Source organism: Triturus cristatus, chromosome 4_1 (assembly GCF_964204655.1).
Source record: "Triturus cristatus chromosome 4_1, aTriCri1.1, whole genome shotgun sequence".
Taxonomy (NCBI): Eukaryota; Metazoa; Chordata; class Amphibia; order Caudata; family Salamandridae; genus Triturus; species Triturus cristatus.
In genome coordinates this window covers 125543630-125569503 of record NC_140585.1, presented here as the reverse complement: position 1 = coordinate 125569503, position 25874 = coordinate 125543630, and the positions used below count along the sequence as shown (strand labels likewise).

Sequence of the window (25874 nt, the reverse complement as noted above, 5' to 3'; positions counted from 1 at the left end):
CAAGGGGCTGTAGATAAGCCCCCTGTCTTTAGATGCCCGTCTGCTCTTATCTGCCCACCTTCTCTGTGTGCCCCCCTCTCACTGTAAAGTGCCTTATCTCTTCCTTCTTTCGGACCCCCATCCTACTCGTCTCAGTTATTAAACCCCGCCCCCCACTGCCCCTCCCCAAAACTTGCAGGTGAAAATGTCATTGTGTCTCTGGAGTGCTCCGGCGGACCCTGGGTAGAAGCACCGGCCCTCCTCCATATGAAAGTTTTATGTGTATTTCCTTCCTACCAGTAGATCCGCCCTGCAGAGCTGGCTTGTGTGTGTGTGTGTAAATATTTACTGCTTTACTAAGACTTGGTGTCAGGGTTGCTCCACTTGGCGCAGCCCTGATGCAAAATCCATGGGGCAGATTTACAAGCCGCTTGCTACAGTTTTACACCAACGTTGCATCACTTTTGTGACGCAGCAGTGGCGTAAACAATGCGCCACTATGCGACATATTTACAACGTGACGCATCTAGTGAGATGCGTCACGTTGTAAAGCCCTGCGCTACATTATAGCTGCGGCAGGTATAATGTATGCAGGGTGGGCGTTCCGTCGCAAGGAAGCCCCGTAAAAGTGACGCAGTGAAATCTACAAGATTTCACTGTCACTTTCACTTCCCAGGTGCCTCAAATCCTTACACCTGTATAGACGCAGCATATCAGGTATAGGGCACCCCTGAGCAGTGCTGGAGTTGCGTCGCGCTTGCGACACAACTCCAGCACTGCGTCACCCTTACGGCGACAGATGCGTCATGCATCTGTCTACCCGTGCGCCATGGTGCGCCTCCATGGTGGCGCAAGGGGGTTTTTGAGTCAAGAAAAATAACTGGCGCATCCCTGCTAATATGCAGGGATGCGCCACAGTTATTGTAAATCTGCCGCCTTATTGGGATTTACCAAGACACACAATTCAAGGTATGCGTGGGATTGTATCCCAAAAGTAACTCAGTGGAATGCATAGCGCCGCCTTGTGTTTCCTTGCATCGGAGAGGCACTGCATGGATGGAGCCTGGGCGTCCACAGCATTCACCCGTGCATTCTGACGGAAACCCCTTGCCAATGCTTGTTTATCTTGGGTGTACCTGCATTGCGTTCATAGCACCTTTGCCTCCCCTCGCCGCTTTAATAAGTGTTTAATTAAGTTACCTGTCAGTGGCAGTTACCTTTGACAGACACTTTCTTTCTTTTCTATTCTCTTTCACTGGTCTTGAAGTGGAAGTCAAGGACCCTCGATATCTTATAATAAAAAGTGTTTCCGCCCGGTCTCGAACCGGGGACCTTTCGCGTGTGAGGCGAACGTGATAACCACTACACTACGGAAACCCACATGTACAAATCCCAGGGCCCTATTGATAAATGTCCAGGGCAGTGTTCTTCTCACATTATCAAAAGTCCTGATATCTCAGAAATTATTTCCTAATTTGGTTCTAGCTCTTTTCAGTCTCCCTTTGTGGTCTGTGTCTGCCCCTCTCCTGCTGCAGCAGAGCGCTCAGCCCATTCCCTCAACAAAAAGAATTCTATTCTGACTATTTATAAACAAGCGAACTTTTAACGCATTGATTAGTAAGTACACTGCTCAGTTTAGGAGACACTCCGAGTCAGCAGGGTGGGAGGAGCTGACGGACCCTTCATCATTCCAGCGCCCTGAAGCCTGCACCGCCGAGATCCGGGAGCTGCAAACTCCGAGCCCACACTGAGTCCCAGCTGCGGGGTGATAACAAGGACTCCGGTGGGTCTCTCTGAGGTTGTTTCCTTCGCTGTGAATAATCCTCAGAACCTCTCATGAGGCCGAGGCGTGAGCTATGGGGTGAACGGACTGAAGACCACAGAGGGGGGGGGGGGGCTCAGTCACCGTCAGTGCTTGAACGAGTCCCCAAGACTGAAGAGTCACGAGTTATAGAACTCTTTAGAGCTCTTTTCACCACATTTGATTCAAAAGGGCAGAAAGTGGAGGCAGCCAATGTTTGCAGGAGCTGTGGGGATTAACCGCACCCACCGCGCCCCACAACTGTGCAGCCCTGAGCCCCGCTCTGAGCTGAGCTGCACCCTCTGAGCCCAGAGTGAGCTCTACCCTCGGAGCCCGGACTGAGCTGCACCCTCTGAGCCCGGACTGAGCTGCACCCTCTGAGCCCAGAGTGAGCTCTACCCTCTGAGCCCGCACTGAGCTGCACCCACTGAGCACGGACTGAGCTCTACCCTCTGAGCCCGCACTGAGCTGCACCCACTGAGCACGGAACTGAGCACGGACTGAGCTCTACCCTCTGAGCCCGCACTGAGCTGTACCCACTGAGCACGGACTGAGCTGCACCCACTGAGTATAACGCACAATCTTTCTTTGAGGGATCTTTTGTAACTTTTACAATTTCCAGTTGCAGTGACACCTTTGCAGTAACAATGCAAAGAAAAAATATGTTTTCGTGCAGAAGCCAAAGACGACTTTACACACACTATCCGGAGGGTGTGGGGTAGTAAATTACAGAGCTGTGTCCAGTGACGACCCGAGCCCATAATGTAGAAGCTCTTGGTATCCAGGCTCAGGAGTCATCCTTAGAAACATCTCTGACCCCCAACAGGTCCCTGGGCAGGAAGTCTTTTTAACTGCAAAGACAGAAATCCTAACGCTACACTGCACTCAGTCATTGGATCAGCTGGAACCACGCCCCCCGTCCACTGCTGTGTATGTCAGGATGGCCGAGCGGTCTAAGGCGCTGCGTTCAGGTCGCAGTCTCCTCTGGAGGCGTGGGTTCGAATCCCACTTCTGACAGTTTGTTTTGCGACTCGTATTTACTGTGTTTTACCCCAGACAATGACAATATTACACAAGAATTGGCAAAGCCAATTTGTCTCGCCTATCCGAGGACTATTGGCAATGTGTCATATTTTTTTTTACATTTCAGCCATGTTGTACAACAGCTGGTGTGCAAAAAACGCTGTGACGTGGAACTTTGCTGCGTCATGACACTTTTTTAACATAACCTTCCGACGCAAAGAGGATTAGGATGTCTCAGTCAGTGTCCCCAACCCCTTTAGAAAGTGTAGTGATACGCTCTAGTGTTTCAAACACCCCAGTGCATGCTGGGAAGAGGCACGGCTTTGCGCGCAGACGGTGCGAACAGAGCTTGCGGACGGGAGTGTTCCCGGCGCTTGGATCACGATAATTAATAAATAATTATGCTACAACTCCACAACGGTGCTAGAGTCTTTTGTGGGTAACCACATCGTTACAATGGCGACAAGGATGAGATGAGGCAAGCGCAGAGCCCAAGCACCCCATGAGGAGAGAACCGAGCGTGGCAGAGGTACACCGTCATTACCGTGACGCAGAGCGAACAGTCCGGAGAACCACCGGCATCCCGAGGTCGCAGCAGGCAGAAGGAGCGACGGGCAGAGCAGCCAAACATGCCGACGGGGTGAGAGCCACAGGAAGGGACCCCATAAGCACAGGAGGCCTGGCCGGGTAAGCAGAGGTAGTACACCGGCCGGCATTGGGTACACCAACGTTAGGGGCCACACCTGGAGGAATCACCACCCGGCTGCACAGTGGCCAAGAGCACCGAAGTGCTCCAAGCGACACTGGAGGCAGGAGGGCGTGCTAGGCAGCAGCAGCGCAGCAGAGGGCGCCGCTAGAAGCAACCCAGGTCCTACCGGTGAAGGCAACGACAGACCTGGCAACCCCAGGGCCATCGAAGAGGGGGCGAGGCAGCCTTTCGCCCACGCAATCAGGCAGCTCAGGAGAGAGACAGGCTCCAGGGAGTCCACCAGAGACAGACGACAGGAGGAGTGCAGCCCAAAACGATAGGGGCAGGATGTGCACTCAAACGACGTCCCTCACCAACCTAGTGCCCTTCCTACCTAAAAGGGGAGACCCGGCGATGCCCGGGAAGACTGGAAATGGTATTTCCTGAACTATCTTGAAGCCTTAGAAGAAGAAGGCGAAGGGGAGTTCTCAAATGCAAGGAAAAAGAAAATACTACTGCACAACCTAGGCCCAGAGGGTATCAGGGTATATGACAGTTTGGTGAAGGAGACCAGACCAGCGAGGGACACAGAAGTGTTCCAACACGTGCTGGAAGACCTAGATGCTTACTACAGGCCAGTGGTGTGCACGGCCATAGACAGATGCAATTTCTTCCAGAGAAAACAGAACAAGGGAGAGTCCATAGATGAGTATGTAGCGGCGTTACAGAAGATGGCGGTAACCTGTAAATTCGGCACACTTCATGACGAACTCATCAGAGACCAGATTATCATGTACACAACCAACACGGCCATACAGGACAAGCTATGGGTCAACGGTGACGCCCCGCTAAAAGAAGTTTTGGCGCTAGTGAAGAAGGCAGAACTATCAAAATGGTGCACAGAAGCGGCCAAAAGAGAGGGCAGCGAACGCATGCCAGTCTGCAGGATATCAGACAGAGGCAGAACAGACGCTGCAAAACAGCAGACACCAAGTAGCACGAGGTATCAGAAGAGGTTCCCTCAGAAGACCATGAAGAACCAGAAGCCACAGGGAGAACGGAAAAATATGTGCTACAGGTGCGGTAGCCAATCGCATCAAGGCAATGACAAAGTTTGTCCCGCGCCAAGTGTGCATACTGTAGCATAATGGGGCACTATGAGACAGTATGCAGGCGCAAGCTTAGCAGGACGGAAGTGAAATTCGTGGCACAAGAAACTGAGGGGGAGGAGGAACCCCAAGAAGAAGAAGACGAAGAGGACGAAGTCTTATGCATCGACGATCAAGTGCTGGGAGTGAACTGCACACGATCCAAGAAACCAGCGTTACAGATGAAGATCGGCGGGGTACAAGTAAATATAGTGGCGGATTCGGGCTCCCCATACACGATCATCCAAAGAGCCATATGGGAAAACGAATTCACTTCCAAGGTCGGGGACAAACTACTACCCACCGACATTCACCCGGTCACGTTCACCGGAGAACCCATACCCATGGTAGGGTACCGTAGGTTGATGTTCGAGTTCAAAGGACGCAGAGCAGAAGGGAAGCTGTACGTGGCAGAGAAAGGACCCTCCGTACTGGGGTGGATGGACCAAGGGAACTTGGGAATACAACTCAATCCAGGAGGCTCCAAACAAGTGCTGCTGATAGAAGCAAACCAAAAGAAAGAAGAGGGCAAGTGGATGGAAGAATATCAATTCAATTCAATTCAATTCAATTTTTTATTGCATAATTAATAAAAATTATTACAATCCACATTTAATAAAAACAATTGTAAAACTTGCGTTCATAAAATACTTGTTTCGTCTTGTTTTTTTTTTTTTTAAACCAGGTCACAAGTCCCCGGAAGAATAAACTTATAGTTTTTGAATTCTTAGTCTAACACGTTTTAAGATGTAATCACGTGGTAGAGCGTACGGCCTTAATCACTGTGTTCCACTTTAGTTAAAGTGTAGGGCTGCTCATTTGCCCGGGAGTAGTTTTTTAGCTTCTGTCATAAATTTGAGTCCCCGGCAAGCAAAAGTGGGAGAGGAGCCACTCAACCAAGTTATTATCGCTTGCCGGCATGTTTTTATGTTCAAATTGAGACAAATAGCACGTAGGTATTTCCTTCTCAGTGTCATTAGCGCTGGGCACACGCAAAACAGATGAGTTAGGGTTTCATTATGGTATCCACATAGTCTACATTGGAGACTTTCATTCTGATATTTCCGCGACGGTCTTAGATCTTTAGAATAATGCAGACCAAGTCTGTAGTCTATGAAGATTTTTTTTAAGTGTTGACTAAAGTGAGTTGCTAAATATCCTGAGGTGTTCTAGGGAACCATTGGAAAAATGACAAAATTCACACACAAAATACGACTCAAGGCTGGAGCGAAACCAGTGAGCCACAAAGCCCGAAATATTCCCTTCAGAAGCAGGGAGGCAGTCCAGGAAGAACTGAGACGGCTGGAAGCAAACGGAGTCATAGAAGCGATTGAGAGCGCAGAATGGCTGGCGCCACTGGTGGTAGCCCAGAAACCGAACGGGAAGGTGCGCCTATGTGTGGACCTGAGGGAGCTCAATAAGAACATTCTAGTAGACAAGTTCCCGTTGCCCCGGATAAACGAGATGTTGGCGATGGCCAAGGGGGTCAAGTGGTTCTCCACCATAGACCTCACCTCGGTGTACCACCAAATTGCACTGCATGCCACCTGCAACCACCTGACGTCGTTCATCACGCCATTTGGGTGTTACAAGGTTCTGAGGATGCCCTTCGGCCTAGCGTCGGCTGCGGCGGTGTTCCAAAACCTTATGCATAGGTTGTTCCAAATGGTGGAAGGAGTCCAGTACTTCCAGGACAAAATCCTAGTCATGGGGAAATCCCAGGAAGACCATGATAAGAAACTACACACAGTGTTAGCGATCTTAGCTCAAAATGGACTCACAGCGGAATGGCAAAAGTGCAGGTTTGGAGTTGACTCGGTGATCACTACCTGGGCCACGAGACCAGCGGAAGGGGTATAGAACCGAAAAGAGCGAACATGGCGGCCATCAAGGACGCACCAACACCGACGAGGAAGGAAGATGTCCGCTCCTTCCTAGGCATGGCTGAGTTCTACAGCAAGTTTGTCCCGCATTTCGCGACCAAAACGCGCCACATAATGCAACTCTTGAAGGAAAAGAACGCGTTCAGGTGGACGCAGGAGGAGCAAGAAGAATTCGAGAGCATAAAATAAGACATTTGCACAGCTATCCCCCTGGAAGGGTTCGATAAAGAAGCATTGTCCATCCTAACCACCGACGCCAGTGACAAGGGCCTGGGGGCGGTCCTGATGCAGAAAGCCCGGGGCGGAGAAGTCACCACCGTCAGCTTTGCTTCGAGAGCCCTAGCGGTGAACGAAGAAAAATTCAGCGTCATAGAGAAGGAGATGCTAGCGACGGTGTGGGCCATGGAACGGTCCGGACAGTACTTGTGGGGCTCGAAGTTTCTACTCCGTACCAACCACAAACCACTGGTGAAAGTGTTGACCTTGAGCGGACATGCGCATGCGACCCCTCGCATTGCAAAGATGAGCCTGAGGCTTTTGGACTACGTATATGATGTGGAGTACATCCCAGGATCCAAAAACAGGGTAGAAGACTTCTTAAGCAGAGCAGCCGCCATGGAGCCCGCAGGAGAGCGGGAACCTTCGGAATGGGAGGAGTACATGGTAGCACTCACGCAGGACCACGAAGGAGCTGTCAGCCCACAAGAATGGGAAGAAGCGTACACAGCTGACGAGACAATAAACACAGTGAAAAGTTATGTGACACAAGGATGGCCCGACAAAAAGCACCTGGACAGCGAGCTGAGGAAGTACTGGGAGATCCGAGAAGAACTGTCCATTGCAGACAACCCAGTGTTCCTACTGAGAGGAGACAAGGTGGTCCCACCGACCTTGCTAGTGAACCATCTTTTAACCATCCTACACGAGGGACACCTGGGGATCATGAAAAACAAGGCGAGAGCGAAGCAGGCATACTGGTGGCCAGCCATGGATGCACAGGTAGAAAGACACGTCAGGATGTGTGAACAATGCCACAGGGCCGATAAGACGCAAACCTTACTACGTCCACCACTGGGGAAATTCACAGGGATGTCCAGCCCCTGGGAAATGCTGTCATTGGATATCCTGGGTCCAGTCCTGAACGCGGAAGGAGTACCCAAGTACCTCATAGTGGCAGTGGACAGATACTCTAAATGGCCAGAGGTAGACGTATGTGAAAGTGCAGACACTGAGACGGTGTTAGCATTCCTCACCGCCACGTTCCTGAGAGAAGGAATACCCAAGGTGATAACGTGTGACAATGGCCCGCAATTTGTTTCAGAACGATGGAACGCCTTCATGACCAGGAATGGGATGGAAGTCAAACACACCCCAATCTACCACCCGGCGGGGAATGGACTTGCGGAAAGATTTAATCGGGTGATAATGGGATCCATACAAGCGGCAATCAGTGCAGGGTTAAATTGGGAAAAGGAACTCCAACGCATGCTCTGGGCGTATCGCATTACTCCGACCAACACCGGGTACAGTCCGTTCAAGATTCTAAGGGGACGTGACCCTTTTACGAAGGACAATGTAGCGTGGAAACACCTTATGGTACAAAGCAAATGGTCGCCGGCGGTGGTGAGGCGTAACCTGGACAAAGCACAGGCATTATACACAGAGTACTATAACAAACGTCGTAATACCAAAGGGGTGACCCTGGAGAAGGGAGAGTGGGTAAGAGTAACACACGCCACGCTAAAAAGAAAAGGAGAGAGTAAATTTAGCCCGCCGCTGCAGGTGATAGAAACATATACCAGGTCGGCTTTACTGAGCGACGGGAAGGTATGGTCGCAGGACAGAATGGCGAAATGCAATAGAATCTTGAAGTGGGAAGACCCGGAGGACAGAAGAACACCGAGTCCGGCAGAGGAAGGCGAGCCGGAAAGAGAGGAAAGTCAAGCGGCTGAGGAGCCAAACCCAACCTCTCCCGGGAAAAGGGGGGAGATTCAGAGCCAGAATACTTCAGGAGGAAGCAGAGAAGTAGAAACGAACAGGCAAGATCGCTTCACGGAAGTAGGGATTCAGGTAAAAGAAGAAGAAGAACAAGGAGAGTTGGTGGCCAGAGGAGAATTCCCGACTAGAGGGAAAAAAGTGGTCCCAGAGAAAAGACAGAACTGTACGAGATCGGGCAGAGTGGTCAAGATGCCAAGAAGGTTTGTGGACTTTGATACGCAAAAAAGTAAGACTGAAGTAATGGGTCTACTGTTGGTTTTGGGGAAAGGTATTAAAGGGGGGAGATATGTAGTGATGCGCTCTAGTGTTTCAAGCGCCCAGACAGCACGAACAGAGCTTGCGGACAGGAGTGTTCCTGGCACTCGGATCACGATAATTAATAAATAATTATGCTACAACTCCACAACGGTGCTAGAGTCTTTTGTGGGTAACCACATCGTTACAGAAAGCAGTTTCAAATATGTCCTTTATGCCAGCACCTGGAGCACTCTGTGTACTTTGTGGCATCTCTCTGACAACAGACAGAGGTATCTAACGCCAACAGGGTCCATGGTCTAACTCCTTAATAAACCCATTTTTAAACAGCTTTTAATATCCCATCTCTAAGACAACAAATCATAATGCTGCAAACATACAATTTTTCACATGTCAGATACAGAACCCTGTTGTTACACAGCACCCTGTTATTACGTAGTTACATATCCATTTGCTACTTCACGGTGTATGGTGTATCCTGTAAATCAGGGGTGTCCAGGAGTTTCAGACTAATGCCAGATTTGCTTACAGCATAAGCGCAGGCTTTGTAAATGAGTTCTATTTAGGTTCAATATACGCGGACTTACTGTATCTGGATATCCTTGTAATCAAACTGGGCCTGCTAGGGTGACCAACTAGCAGGGGTGCAAATTCAGGACAGTGAGTGTAAAAATCTAGGACAAGGGGTCAACATTCAGGACAAAAGGTACGTTTTACAGACACATCAGAAGAGGTTGCCGAATAGTATATAAGTAAGTAAATAGACAACCACTTAAGTACAAGTGAAAATAAGTTTATATTAGGTTAGGACGACTGTGCACTTCAAGGTTTTTCAGTATGCGCGCAGCTTTAAGCAAATGTGCAGGTCTTTTTGTGGTAACAAAACCGCCGCCCCCACCCACCTTTCCAGCTCTCAGAGAAAACACCCAATGCCGGTCCAGCCAGTCTGGTCCCAATACCACCCTCCAATCGTGCCCCTCATCTTCACACAGACCCTCTCTCATGTGTATTTAATTTCTTTGATAGTGCTACTCATCCCAGGTGTGTAGGGCAGAGTGTCGGAGTGCGTTACAACACACACATATTATATAGAGACAATGACTCATATAAATGTGAAAGTCAATGTATAGGAAATGTTACTTAAGATAATGGGTGCTACAAGGTGTAATCATTCTTTCGTCCATCATTTAGTCTTTCACCATTCATTCTATCCTTCCATCTGTGTGCCCATCCATGTCCATATTCAACCATTTACAAACTTATCCATCACGTATCCTTCCATCCATCATTTCACTCATCCATCCCTCCATCCACTCTTTCACTCATCCATCCATTATTCATCCATCCACCCTTTCCCCCTCTCCATCCGTACACTCATCCATCCACTCTTCCACCCATCCATCCATTCACTCATCCATCCAACCATTTATCTATCCAGCCATTCTTTCACTTACCCATTCATCCACCCAGTCACTCATCCTTCCACCCATTCACCGATTCAGTCATCCATTCACCCATCCTCCCTTTCTCTCTCCATCTCCCTTTCACTCTCCTTCCATCCACCCACCCATCAATCTGCTCATCCACTCATGAATCCATCCATTGAACCTATCACTCATTCATCCTTTCACTCATCCATCCACCCATTCACTTGCCCATCATCCACCCTTTCACTCAGGGCCAGCTTTAGTTCTGGTGGCTCCCTGTGTGCCAGTGTATGTTGGCGCCCCCAATGACCACCACTGCCACGGATTCCCTCACCACCACCCTTTAACAGGGCCCCTCAAGTCTCCATAACCATTGTCTCTCAGATTCAATTAGTTTTATAGCACCACTCATGCCAGTGTAAGGTGTCAGAGTATTTTACACCACACACACATTGCACAGATTCGATCATATGTGTGTAAATTAGTGTATAGGAAATGTTACATCAGATAGTAAGTACTACAAGGTGTAGAGTAGGAGTGACATGTCATCGATACTGGTAGGCAATATAGTTTAAGTTCTTATTCAAGAAAATCACAAATTCAGAATTTAAAACATAACATCATTGTTAGGGGTTCTCTTTCAGCATAAAAATTGTTTTCTACTCAAATGAACGCTTTTCACAAGATTAGGATAATGAAAGACAGGGCAAAAAACGCATAGGTCTAACATATACCTTGCAGTTTGCAGCAGCTCTAGGATTACAGTTAATAGCTCAATGTTCTATATTAGGATTTTGACTTATAAAAGACAAGTAACAAAAGGAGCTCTCACAGAAGCAGCAACCTACTGACCTGTTTACATTATATGTGCTTTGTTATCTGCATGGTACACATTCTAAGCAGCGCTACGTTTGGATGAGTCAAAACTTCCACTGGACAAACCTCTGGTCCCTTTCCAGGAAGACGATTAATCACCGGACTTTTCTTGACATTTTAATTGATGTCTGAAAGTTGCTGGAGGCCAGGAACCAGGCAGCAGGTGCTTTAAAAATGATGATACCCATTTAAAAAAATGACGCTTCGACCCCAAGTCAACGCCCGGTGCGGTCACAGTCGCACAGATCGCACCGCCCTACTTTCACTCATCCGTCCATCCATCCCGCCAGCCATCCACCCATCCCTTCACTTACGTACTCACTAACCTTTTCACATTAATTATGAGCTGAGCCTTTGTCTGCAGAGTTGCAGATAGAAGAGACCCATCGAGAACTCCACCCTCGCTGTAGTTCTTAAAGCCAGGCGTGGGAGAGGGTTCACTATGCCCCGGCACATAGGCAATCTGAAAAAGAGGGAGGCATGAGTCATGCAGGATGCACAGTTCCTGGACGTGAGGCGACTGTGACAAGGTGTTGTTTCTAGAGCTTTTAGTGGGATGAAAAAACTAAGGGGGGGGGGTCTCTCCAAAAGGGTGTTCGATGTAATTAAGGGCGTGGCTTAAAACACCTAAGCTAAAATTCTGTGCTTAGTATAATGTGCCGCCCGACTGGCATTTTTGTTCCTTCTGTCATTGCATCCAGATATATAATACAACAAGTAACGTTACACCTAGAACAAGTAACGTTACACCTTCAACAAGCAAGAAGTATTGGCTTTGTAAATGGTTGTTAGTTGCATAGATAAAAAAGCAGCAACCATGCCTTCCTTGAACATAATATTGAAAATGCGTCAGTTCTAAAATGATGAGACTCTGAAAGAACTGTAATCCTTTCCTTTGAACTTCTTTCACCTCCTTCCTTCGATTAACTGGATTCTCAGGTAGCAGCAGCATGGGCGTTTTTGCACTTCCATGTGGCAGAATGCCCTGCCCTAGACCGCGGCTGGAGGAGGCCACCACATGCTGTGCCAGCCCAGACTGACCCATTGTCATTCTGTATGTGGCAATCAGCCCCACACAGAATGGCAATGGGCGGGGCGGGGCTGCTCTTGTACTCTGATGAGTGAGAGGCGGCCCCATCAGGGAGCGGAGGCATTTCGCACGGGAACAGCTCTGTTTCCTGAAAGGCCCAAAATTACGGACAAAAGGCGTCAGTGAAAGGGATCCACACAGACAGCGGTCGTGAGGTCCCATTTACGGATGGTCTGTGAAATTTCCGTACAGTTGGTCGCCCTAGGGCCTGCCCGTCTTAGCAGTGGCGTAACAAGATTTGAAGGGGCCCCCCTGCAAGGTACACAGAGAGGCCCCCGCTCCGGTTTTAATGCGGAGCTCTCCAGCGTGAGTACAGTGCTGAGGGGGCCCCCTGCAGCTCGGGGGGCCCCCGCACTACGGGGGATGCGGGGCCCGTGTTACGCCCCTGCGTCTTAGCAATAAGGGTCTGGAGGCACAGTTACATTGTTGGCCAGACCGTAACTAGACCACACCCAGAGCCCCTGGCTATTTATTAACCATAACCACGCTGGCTCGGCGTACGCCGGGCCAGCCTATAAAACAGCACGCTCAGGGGTCCCAATCAGTTCACCCCCCGCACAATGGGAGAGATGGTATCTCTCAGGGACTGACAACGTTACGGTGGTGAACTGAGGACTGTAACAGTGTAATGCACTCTGTAAAGGTGACCACAAAATACAGACACAGTGAACTGAACTTTACAGGGAATGGGAGCCAAACCATTGGAGGAATTGGGGGGTGGCGAGGGGTTCTATTTATGCCCTCCAGATTATGAGGTAGAGGTGCTCTGCTGACTAGACCGCCCGATCCCCAAATTTTGGAGTAGGGTGTAAACTGAGGATTAAACAGATTAGACGATGGCATACTACGTCTGTGAAGCCATGCTCACCTGTGTCTCCTTGACGCGCGTTGCCCTGAGGAGGAAACTCTCTGGCTGCCTCTATTACTTCTGTTTTCTTTGTCTTGTTAAATATTCAATTGCACTCAGTGAAGTTAGGAGACCTTGCAGTGACATCATCACAACAAGCATTGAAAAAGTCAATGTGTCTCACCTTTAGGACCTTTTGGTTTTGCCAATGCCCCGGTTACTTACCGGTAATATCCATTAATTTGAGTGTGGTCTTCCTTGCTACATGAGTAACTTAGGGAAGTTCAGCTCCACAAAAGAACCCTCCAAGCAAATTAGCGCTCTAGTTCTCAAATCCCTACCTAACATGGCTGACCTCCTTCACTCCTGACTCAGTACAAGAGGAGGCACAAACCACCCCACTTCCTGTTCAAGAACCAAGCCTCAGACCCAAACATGAAGCTGATAGCCAAACAGGGAAGGGAGGGATGGGAACTCATGTGGCAAGAAAGACTACAATCAGATTAATGAAGATTACCGGTAAGTAACCGGGGCATTACCTCCTCTGAAGTCTTCCTCACCACATGACGAATGTAGTGAGCATTAGCATCATGGACACCAAAAAATAACAGAAACCAAAATGCGAGGCACAAACATAGTTTAATCCAAACTTTAAACAGAGGAAAAACAGGCGCCCAACACATGGGCAGCAGTGAATCGCAAGCAGAACTAGTCTGCAGACCAGCCTTAGCAAAACTCCTAGGTGCTGGACGACCCAACACCACCCGATAGAGATCCCTGAAAATGTGAGGAGAGGCCCACGTTGCAGCCTTACAAATGTCCTCAATCGAGATGCCCTTGAAAGAAGCCCTGGAGGCAGAAATACCTCCCATGTATCTTGGCTGACACCTCCGACCCCTGCGACTCATAAGTCAGAAAGATCGTCTGTCGAATCCACCTATTCAAGGTGGAAAGAGAAGGCCTATGACCCTGACCTCACCAGACCAAAAGTGACAAAAAATCTATCACATTTTCAAAACGCCAACGTCCTCTCCAGATACACCAACATCACTCTTTTGACATCCAACAGCGGGAGGCCAGCATCCAACCCAGACCCAGGCACAGGAGAGGATGTGGGCAGAACAACTTCCCTGGAAGGATTGGCAACAGAAGGGACCTTGTGCAAGAACTTAGGATCAGGGTGCAGGACAATGAGATCCGGCAACACGTGTAACAAGGGAGGTGATCTCAAAAAGGACCCCACCTTCCCAATCCGACCAGGGGACACAATGGCCACCAAAATAACAACCTTCATGGTCAAGAACTTCACGTCTACTGTCCCCAGTGGTTCAAAAGGAACAGCCTGCAGCGCCTGCAACACCAATGGGAGATCCCATGCCGGGCCAGGGCAAATCTCCAGAGGAAGCTGTAGAAAAAAACTATGTATCAACCTGCCACCAAAGGATGCAGCTCATCCTAATGTGAACTATGTAAAGCTCACAAAGCCGCCCACTGCACCCGAAGAGTAGAAGGAGCCAGGCCCAACGAAAAACCATCCAACAGTAAATCCACCGAACCAGACTCCAACCCCTTAGCGACACACCACCTAGAAAAGGACTCCTAAGGCCGGGAGTTAGACCAAAGAGTCACCGGACATCTGAAAAGCTGAAGCAGATCTACCAGCTCCGCTGAGCAGCCACGGGACAACAGACTCACCCTTTCAATAGTCAGGTCTAAAGATGCAGCAACACAGGACCACAGCCGTTAGAGGTGAACTCCTCAGAGGATGCGGATGGTTGGGAATCACCCAACACTCCTGAAACGTAAGCTCCCTCAGTAGAGGATACAAGGGGCAGCGGGCTGAGCCTGGCACAATCAACAGAACAAAAACCTTCTCCAGGCAGATTTGGCACAGCACCCTGGCAATCAAGGGGATCAGAAGAAAAGCGTAAAGTACTCTGTCCAGGCACTGGAACATTGCATCCTCTCATCACACATAGGGAGTAATTGTGCAGAAGGAGGGCAGTAGACCATTGTCCGTGGCCGCAGACCATCAGACACCCAAACCTCAGCTGCTACACAAGGAAAACCTCAGCTGACAAAGAGATCGAATTCATCGGGGGAAAAACCCTGCTCAGGTGGTCCGCTGCACAATTCTCCCTTCCCAGGAGATACGTCGCCTCAGAGACAACACAGTGCTCTCCACCCAGGTCAGACTTTCCTGAGCCAGGGGCCAAAAGGACTGAACCATGCAAACCCCCTGGTGATTGAGAAAACCCATCACAACCTGATTGTCCGTCAAGACCAGAACATGATGCCCCCTGAGGGCTGACACAAATTCAAGACAAGCCACATGAACTGCCTTCAGTTCCCGGAAGTTGGAAGAACAACCTGCCTGCAGACGATCCCAAAGTCCCTGCACAGACCAGGAACCCAAAATCGCCCCCCAGCCCAGCTTACTAGTATCCGTTGTCACTAAAATGGAAGACCCCTTGCCAGATTGTTCTCCTCCATCCACCAAGGCAGGGTGATCCGAATCTGAGGGGACACCACCATCTGAAGGCCGAACACGGGGACCAATGGTACAGGAGATGGTTCTCCAACGGGTACAGGTGCAACTAAGCTCACAGCAACAGGTTGATCGCCACAGACATCAAACCCTGTAACGTCAACCACAGATGCACTGGGACTGATTCCAGGGTGAGCAGACATCCCAGGTTAGGCTGCTTTGTGCAGCTCCAGGTGGGCTGTTACCCGTGTTTTTTTTGGGGCGTTTCTAATTTTAACAAGGGACACTGGAGGTGGTTGGAAGGTCTTGTGTGGACCCCCATTGGAACCCGTATGAAAAATGGCTGGAACTGTGATTGTTTGCAGTGTTTTCTCAGCAAGAGTCAGGGGTCTTATTTGGACTTTATGTGCTTGGCCTGATGGAGGGTGACACTAATTAATTCCATGGATTTTCCTATTGATTGGGGGTCATGTGAACTGAATTTCTTTGGGGTTTTGAGAATACTGCTGCCGTCGTGGCCATCTCTGCCCTCTGTCTGCTAAGGAATCTGACTACTGAAGCCGATGCTGGAGCATTCATCTTGTTTTGGAACTGAAGGAGGGCTTCCATTAGGCAGTAAACGCTGAGGCGATTGAGACGCACATAGCCCACCCAAAAAGGGACTTGGGTGAGCTGCCCTGGGTGCCTGCTTTTATGCACCAGCTGGGGCCTGACCTGCTCCCCTGTCAGACTCTTCTCACCCCCGGAGGTGTGGTCCGCCAACCCTTTCCCGTGGAATCAACAGCAGTGGGGCACATTGGGTACCCAGATGGCGACCTCTACCATTGACTCTTATTCAACATAGCATGCATGTCCCGAAGGCTGATTGTGAATGCAGGTAAGGATTTGTGACTGGGAGTGGTATGAAGGGGATGGTTGTTTTGGGGGGTGGTTTTGGACTCATGATGTGTTTCTACCCTGTGATTGTGCTAGGGCATTGCCACCCGCGACAGTCATCCCACCGTGCCGTGTCTGTGGGTCCGGTGCTTGCTGGACTGACCTCCCTGTCTGTTGCAATGATTGATGCATGCTCAGTGTTAGACATGGCCCTTTTTGTAGGTTTATCCCCAAACGTTTTCCCTTTTACCTCCTATTTTTCTGATCCTGTTTTTGTTGGCTATAGTATTCTAGGAGATTTACCACTGGTGGTCACTAAAGTGCATATGCTCTTGTATACATGGTGAATATGATTGGTTATCCATGAATGGCATATTTCATTTACTGATAATTCCCTAGTAAAGTGTACGGTGTGTACCCAGAGCCTACAAATCAAATGCTACTAGTAGGTCTGCAGCATTAGTTGAGCCACCCACATGAGAAGCCCTATAAATGTGTCTCAGACCTACCACTGTAGTTTTGAACTGCCAGGCTGACCTGGCAAGTGCACCCACTTTCCAAGCCTAAACCTTCCCTTTTCTTATATGTAAGGCACCCCTCAGGTAGGCCCAAGGTACCCCATGGGGAGGGTGCAGTCAATGTGAAAGGTAGGACATGTACTAGTATATTTTACATGTCCTGATAGTGAAATACTGTGTATTTCATTTTTCACTGTTGAAAGGCTTTCTGTCCCATATGCCATCATTGGGGCTACACTGTAACATTTTACACGTGTAGCTTTCAATTGAGACAAGATAGAGAAATGGAGATTAGGCTCTATGAACTCAGAATTTAATAACCCACCTTTTATTAAAGGAGTTTTTTTAATTGTCCATTTGAGAATGCCACTTTCAGAAAGTGAAAGAGAAAACTAAGACAAGTGTCCTAGACACAGAATGCACTACTGACATTCACTGAAGTAGTGTACACCATTTAAATTGAATTGGTAAACAAATTTCAAAACTGTGTGACCATGGAGTAAAAACAGAAGCAACAATCACAATGCAAAATGTCCATCATGCAATCATCACTGGAGCGCTGAATGTTGCTCAATCGTTTTTATTGTGAAAACACAAGTCCATCACAAGAAAACGCTGTTCTGCATAGACTGAATGGTGGTTTTACAATTCCCACGAGGGTTCAGCAATTCCCAATGCATTTCGGGCATTTACATTTGCCCTTTTTCAGGGAAATCTACAAACAAAAATTGCTACAAGAGACAAACATAATAGGTAGATGTCATAAATTCTGAAAAGACCAGTCAACACTGTGAACAGGACCTCAAAAAGTAGATAAAGAGCGTCAAAAGATAGATAAAGAGAGTCACGATATGCAGGGCCCTATGAGGGCAAAACTGCAGCAATGTCAGGCAACCGTAAAGAGCAAAGAGTGTAACAAACCGTGAGCGAAACCAAGAACTCCATCTCCACAGAAAATGAGTGTGTGAAAAAACAAAACATTTATTTAAGGGTTACATAAAAGCCACAAAAGTGCCAAAATAGGAGGAGGAGCCGAGCGCGCACCCAAGATGGCCGCGTAGGTACAGGGCTCCCGAGGGCCTCCGCAACCTCGCACGTCTATCCTGAATATATCCTGATTCTATCGACGGGCTTCTACAGGCGAACATAAGCGGAGGTGATACCCGTTGTCCAAACTTAAATCGGACTTTAGGAACCGGGATAGCATCGACTTCAAGTTGGCGGCCTACTCCTGAATTTGCCCCGGACTCGAGTTGGCGTGGTGCCCGGACAGAAAGTGAACAACAACGGCGTGCAAGACCCGGGCTGGAGCGTACCCCGCACTTTCGCTTTCGGTTTCAGGTCTCCTCGCTGAAACTGGCTGGGGGCCCCTGGATTGTCGGCGATACACCGATAGTGGGAAGATTGGGAATCCTGCCTGGATCTTGGATACTAGTCTGGACTACATTTCGTGATCGCCGAGGATCATTGGATTGGCTGTCCGGGGATTACTAATCGTGTTGGTGGACGACAACCTTGGTGGCCATCAGACAATGGCGGCTCGATCGGACGGAGATAAACAAAAATCCAAGACGACTAGGCGGGGAGGTTATACCCAAGCTAATAACATGGACCGCTATGCTCAGTCAAAAGGATCCCCTAGTGGACTGCACAAGTCACCTGAGAGATCCAAGGATGGCCCGGGATCGTCCACAGAATTAACATTGCAGGACGTCATGGGTGCCATCGACGAAATGAAAGCTGCGGTTGGTCAGCAATTCGACACCTTGGCCCATAAATTGGACACGGTTTTGATCGACGTTAATCTAGTCAGAGCGGACCTTTCAAAAACGAATGAAAAGGTCAAATCTTTGGGTCTGAAAACGTCGAGCCTGACAACGGACGTGTCCGACCTGCAGACCGAGGTCCATAATCTGCGGACATCCAATGATTTAATTGACCGTCGGCTGGAGGATTTTGAAAGTAGGGCTCGGCGGAATAATGTGCGCATAATAGGAGTGCCGGAGAAATCGGAGGCTCCTGCGGCCGACCTCTTCGTGGAAGACCTCGTTCTCAACCATCTTGCACCCAAAGGATTGAGTAAATTTTTTGCGGTTGAGCGGGCCCATAGAGTTCCGGGTGGTAAGCCGAAAACGGGCGCTACCCCACGGCCTATCATTGCCAGAATTTTCAATTTTAGGGACAGGGACGCTATCCTGCAGGCCTCGAGGGTGAGTGGGCCGACGAAGTTTGAGAACACTAATATAAGCTTCTACCCGGACTTCACACAATCGGTCCAAAAGCAAAGACAGGGGTTCCTGGGTGTTAAACGGCGCTTGAGAGACATGGAGTTGAAATATGTGCTGCTCTTTCCGGCCAGGTTGCGGGTTGAGTTTGAGGATCGGTCACATTTCTTCGATCGGCCGAAGATGGTTGGAGAGTGGCTTGATACTCTGCCCCAACGGAGAAGTAGAGAGGGACAGACTGAGGAGAACGGAAAGGGCTTGGCGGGGCAGGAATAGACTCTTGGTTCCCGGTGACTGAACATTGCAATGCAACTTCAATACTTTGGTTCGCTGTTTCTAATTAGTGCCTTATTCTTAACTGCCCGGGGGTTGTGGGGTACTTAGTGAGGCTCTCTCCTCCTTTGGGGTTTCTTTTTGTAGATTAGTTAATGCTAGGGCGACAGGCACACTGCAAGTTGGGGGGGCTACATGGGCTCATGCAGGGGTGCAGGGAGGGGGGAGTTGTAATGGAACCGTTGGTGGGGAGGGGGGGGGCTGGGGAATGTTTGAATGTTTCACAGGGCAACGTAACGCTATACGACTGGTGGTCGGAGTCGTGTTCTCTGGGGGGAGGGAGTTATGCACGGGGTTGGGATGGGGGTAGGGGATTGAGAGTACTCTCATGGAATGTGAATGGCTTGGGGGACAGGATTAAACGTGGGGTAGTGCTGCAGTTTTTGAAACGACTTTCGCCAGACATTGTCTTTCTGCAGGAAACGCATCTAATTGGGAATTCTTGCCATGCTATGAATCGGCGGGGATATCGTCTCGCTGTCCACTCCGGTTTCACTTCTGGCTCGAGGGGGGTGGGCATCTTGTTTAGAGCCTCTCTCCCGTTGGAGGTGGACGATATGATCCATGATGATAGAGGGCGGTATGCTGCACTCGTAGGAAGATGGGAGGGCAGAATTGTCTCGCTAGTTTCTGTTTATGTCCCACCAGGATTGCAGACTGTAACATTTGCTGATTTGGGGCGAATGGTCTTGGGACTCCCGGGGGGGTTCTGGTGCTGGGGGGCGATTTTAATTCTGTCGTATCCGGTAGAGCGGATCGTCCCCCTCCCAGGGATCTCCCTGGGGCGCAGACCTGGCTGAGTGGGTTTATAGATACCCTCGGACTGATAGACTGCTGGAGATTAATGCACCCGGGACAGGCGCAATACACTTTCCACTCAGGGGCTCATGGAAGTCTATCGAGACTTGATTATGTCCTTATGCCGGCGGCCCAAGCTGCGATGGTTAGGGAAGTAAGACATCTGGCCCGGGGTATTTCTGATCATTCCCCACTATTGTTGCACATGGAGGTCACCCCCGGGGCTGAGGGGAGGGTAGCACCGATCAACCCTTGGTACCTGCATAATCCTAAAATCCGGGCTGAATTGGTCAAGTCTCTCGAACATTATTTCAATGAAAATGTGGGGTCAGTATCATCTGCTGTCTCGTTGTGGGAAGCCTTCAAGACAGTGATCCGTGGGCAAGCCCTTTCTTTAATTTCCCACACCAAGAAAAGCAAGATTGAGGAGGTGGTTTGCCTTGTAAATGAAATAGCCGAATTGGAGGGGGACCTGGAGCTGGGTGTCACGAATGATAAGTTGCACGTTCTCAGTCTCAAGCAGCTTGATTATAGAGCGTTGGTCACCGATGCCGCCAAGGTGATGGGTAGAGAGCAACAAGGGCGCTTATACGAGGTGGGTGATAAGGCTGGAAAATTGATTGCTTGGTTGGACAAGAAAGAGAGAGCGAGTCGAGTGGTACCGGTTATTGAGCGAGCGGATGGCGGGCGTGTGACTGACCCTGTGGAAATTGTTGACTGCTTCGCGGCTCATTTCCCCGAAGTATATTCTCCAATCTCGGATCGCCCTGAGGCTGACTCTCAGCTGTTGCTGAGAGATATTGCGTTGCCGTCTTTGTCGGAGGAGGATAGGATACTGATGGATGCGACATTGTCGCCTGATGAGATTGCTTTGGCCATTCGCTCAGTCGCTTCCGGCAAAGCCATGGGTCCAAATGGCCTTCCCATCGAACTGTATAAACTGCGCCCGGACAAGATGGCGCCTCATCTACGCGAAATGTTTCTTGAAGCACAAGAAGTGGGCTCCCTCCCCTATGATCAGTGTCTTGCTACAATAGTCGTGATTCACAAGGAGGGGAAGTCGCGGGATCGATGTATCTCTTATAGACCCATCTCACTGTTAAACGCTGAGCCCAAAATTCTGGCTAAGGTTTTAGCTAACCGTCTGGTTGGGGTCGTTGGCGACTTGATCCACCCGGATCAGTCTGGTTTCATACCTCACCGCAACACGGCTTTGAACCTGAGGCGTCTTCATGGAGTACTCGCCAGAGCGGCATACATACGTGAGCCGGCCATTTTGGCGTCTTTGGATACCACAATGGCGTTTGATACTATAGAATGGCCGTATCTATGGGCGGCGCTCGCGAAATTTGGTTTTGGCCCCGGGTTTATCGGTTGGGTAAAGTTGTTGTATGATGCACCATTAGCTCAGGTGGTAGTGAATGGCAGAGTGTCGACACCCTTTGTGTTGGGAAGAGGCACGCGGCAGGGCTGTCCGTTGTCGCCCCTCCTCTTCGCACTTGCCTTGGAACCTCTGGCTGCCTGGCTACGATGGGAGCCCTCATTGCGGGGCATCAGGTGGACGCCTGAATTTGAGGACCGCATCTCTCTTTATGCGGATGACATTCTCCTATACTTCACATCTCCTCGGAAGTCTTTAATTGTATTAGTTGATGTTCTAAACTCATTTGGTCGTAACTCCGGCTTGGTCATTAACTGGACTAAGTCATGCGTTTACGTTCTCTCAGGTGATGCTCCTCTCCTTCCGCGTGGCTGCCTTATCCAGATTTCGCAGTCGGGGTTTAAATACTTGGGAGTCTTCATAACATTGGACCCTGTGGCCCGTTATGAGCTGAACTTACTCCCCCCACTTCAACGACTAAAGGCCGACGTTTCGGGTTGGCGACGGCTTCCGCTTTCGCCGCTCGGACGTGCGGCGTTGTTTAAAATGATGTCGCTACCACGATTCCTGTATGCATTACAAAACACACTTGACGTTATACCGGCCCGCTATTTCCGTGAGGTGGAGAGTTTGCAGAGGCAATTGTTATGGGACGGGCGGCCGCGAATCGCTCTCACAAAATTGACACTCCCTTGGTATGATGGGGATATTGCTCTCCCCGATATCAAGCGATATTATTGGGCGTCCCAATTGGCGGCGGTGAATCACGGGATGTACGGACCGGCCCTGAACCCGGCGTTTGAGATGGATAAAATGTTATTGCCTGGTGGGGATTACAATAGGGCACTTTATTCGAAGACTCCCGGTGTGCAGTTGACAGGCCCAACAAAGATAGCAGTACGTGTGTGGCATGCTGCGAATGCCGCGATGAGATGGACGGACCGCCTGACTCGAGCGACAAAAAAAAAAAAAAAGTGCCAATATAAATAAATATCTGAAATGCCATGCATGAAAAATGAAGCCACCCTTACCAAAAAGAAATGAGCAAGGAAATAAACTACAGCCGATACCTCCAAACGGCTATCAGGAACAGAGATCTCCAAACGCGTAAAGTCTGTAAGGAAACAAGTGCGGGAAGTAACGGTGTCAGAAATGAATGAAAGCGAGCCTAAATGTCAGAGAAACAGGGGAACGCGAGCGCTTAACTTATCGTGACCGTCTGCCCAAGCCGGCAAAGAAACAAGGTAATCTGCATCCTGGTCCTAGAAAAAAGTGTACCCCTGAATGGATTATGAGTGAGATTCAGAGCAAGTGCGAAAACAAAAGATACAATAATAAACAGAATGAAAATAGTATGCTGACCAATCCAGTCCTCAAAATGTAATCTTGTTTCCTGTAATTATGGGTTCACTTTTTTCTAGTATGTACAGGTTAACAATTGAGTATAGTTGCAGTGCAAGATGTACCTTCTCCTATTTTCACCATTACTGTTAACCATTTTTGTACTGTGAATTGTGTACACTCCTTCCAGCCGCATATTTCCCCGTGATGAGGGAAGTCCACTCTGGAAAATATTCCCATTAGGGCCCTAGCCACCACAGGGTCTGGATACCTAGTGGCATGGTCCACCATCACTAGTATGTAACTGTGCCCAGATGCAGTTGTAGGGTTCACTGGCCCAACCCTCTCAAAGGGAACCACACCCACTGGAATTGGAATCAAGGGGGACTTTGTGATGCCACCTGACATACCACTGGCTTGGCAAGTGGCACAGAAGCGACAAAACTCCTTTGTGTCTTTGGACATATGGGGTCAGTGAAAGTGAGGGCCAAGCCCCTCCCAAGTCTTGCTTTGCCCTAAATGTCCTGCAAGAAGAATATCAAGTGCTAGGGAGAGTAGGAAACCTCTGAACTTCTGGGGCATTACTAACCTCCTGGTGGCACCGGGTTTGGGGTCTCCTCCCTTCAGAGTGTAGAAGTCCATCCTCCCAATAGATCCTATGGGACCCACTGATATTCCCTGCTTCCTCAGCAGCAGCTTGCTGTCTGAGGGGTTCAAGACTGCTGCTCAAAAATCAAATCTGCCCTGGAAGGGCCCCATGCCCCCAAGAACTCTGCCTAGTCAGGCCCAAGCTCCTCTGGGACAGTTCTCTCACATGGGCTAAGATCATCTCCCTCACGAAGCTGATCTTCACTGAGAGTTTGTGAGGAGGGCAATTTCTTACCCTTCCTGCTCCTTCTCTTGGGAAGCACTTGGTCCATTTATGAGGATCCAGTGCTTTGCCAGTGCTGCGCTGTTTGGCCTGAGCCCTGGTGACATCAATCATACGGGCAGAGATGCCCATCATCTCTTTATGAGTCCTGAACTGCTCTTCAGATGAGGCTGAAATTTCTAGATCATTGCCCAACAAACAATCTACAGGTAGGTCTGGAACTATCACAACCCTCTTAGGTCCACTTACCCCTTCTCAGCTGAGATTCACAACTGCCAAGGAATGATCAGTCCTGACATTGCTAGCGTTGGTGACTTGGTACACTTGTCCAAACATGACCTGTTCAGGGGATACAGGTTTCTCTGTCACCATTGTGACACTGGCCCCTGTATCTCTCTAAACCATTGCTTCTTTTCCATTGATTAAGGGCTGTTGTCTGTACTTGCTCAAGTTAGTGGGACTTACCAGTAAGGTGTCAAGATCCATGCCAGCATCACAGACTAACACAACCTGAGCTGGAGTTCTGACTAAGTCAGAATCCATTTCATTTTCCAAGGTTAACCCCTCTAATCCCTTGTTTGCTGTACTACCACTTGTACCTGTGCTATCCGGACTCAGCAGGTGCCTTAGGGAGGGGCAGTGGTAGTAGTAGTTTCCTTGGCCTTTGGACAATGAGCATCCTTTGTCCAACAATGAGTCTTCACCTTACAGAAGTAACACCAATGTTTCCGTTTGCCTTTATTGGAATTGTAGGACTCCCCCAAGGTGAAGGTTTTTGGGACCCTAGAGAAGACTCTTTCTTATCTTTGGCTTTGACACCCACAACCACACACACAACCACAACCACACACAAGCACACACACAAGCACACACAACCACGCACAATAACACACACACAGAACCACAACCACACACACACACCCCCCACCCCCATACCCCTCAGACACACAACCACACACACGCAACCACAAATAACCACAAACGCACACAAACACACACGCAACCACACACACACAACCACAACCACACACACAACCTCAACCACACACATACAACCACACACACAACAACACACACACCCACAACCACGCACACACCCACAACCACACCCACAACCACAAGCACACACAACCACACAACCACACACACAACTACAATCACACACAACCACAACCACACACAACCACACACACAACCACACACACACACAATAACACACACACAGCCACACACAACCACAACCACACACAACCACAACCACACACACACAACAGTTGCATAACTAAATATTTATAAGGTCCCAAAAGCGAGACCTATTGTCTATGCCAATGCTTGTGCATCAAGTGTGCTGGGGCCAAGTATGCTATTTATCAGGGCCCCCACACTGAAGATTAGAATGCTCTTCGGTCCTGGCACCGCATATTGCAGTGGTGGTGAGTAATGGGGGTTGGGGGTTGTACAGATATTCCATCTAGACTGCACTTCCGCTACATTTCCATCTAGACTGCACTTCCGCTACCGCCCTGTGAGCAGAATGATGAGATAAAGGGCACAAAAAAGCACACACTCGGCTCTAACTAGATTAAAAACACCCGAGAGGAGGGAACATGAACAGACAGCAGTTGCGGTCACCAGAGGGCTGTCTGTCGCAAGAGAAATGACAAGACGTGATCAATACCGTGCCAGCCAGGGGGTGTAGCTCAGTGGTAGAGCGCATGCTTTGCATGTATGAGGCCCCGGGTTCAATCCCCGGCATCTCCAGTGCACTCTTTTTACGTTATAAAGTAGTTTTAAGGATTTAATTGGAGTTTTCTTATCCGCATGTACGAGAGAAGCAAGCAGCCCCCCCCCCCTCACCTCACCTCGCTCAGCCATAGTGTTACATTCTGACGCCACAGTGCCTGACAGCTGACTGGCCATGCCAGGCAACAGGGATGAAGCAAACACGACTCAGCAGCACGAGCGGCTGTGGAATCTGGTTGAAATGGAAATGCAGAACTCCTCTCCGGTGTGCGGTTCAATGTTTCT

General features: G+C 49.4%; 2 non-coding genes across 2 annotated transcripts; one reads left to right on the top strand and one right to left on the bottom strand.

The window, feature by feature from the left end:
- Positions 1-1283: 1283 nt before the first annotated feature.
- Positions 1284-1356, bottom strand: TRNAV-CAC (transfer RNA valine (anticodon CAC)). The gene has a single exon. It is a non-coding gene; the product is annotated as a tRNA-Val (tRNA).
- A 1358-nt stretch (positions 1357-2714) lies between these two features.
- On the top strand, positions 2715-2797 carry TRNAL-CAG (transfer RNA leucine (anticodon CAG)). The gene has a single exon. It is a non-coding gene; the product is annotated as a tRNA-Leu (tRNA).
- Positions 2798-25874: the final 23077 nt, after the last annotated feature.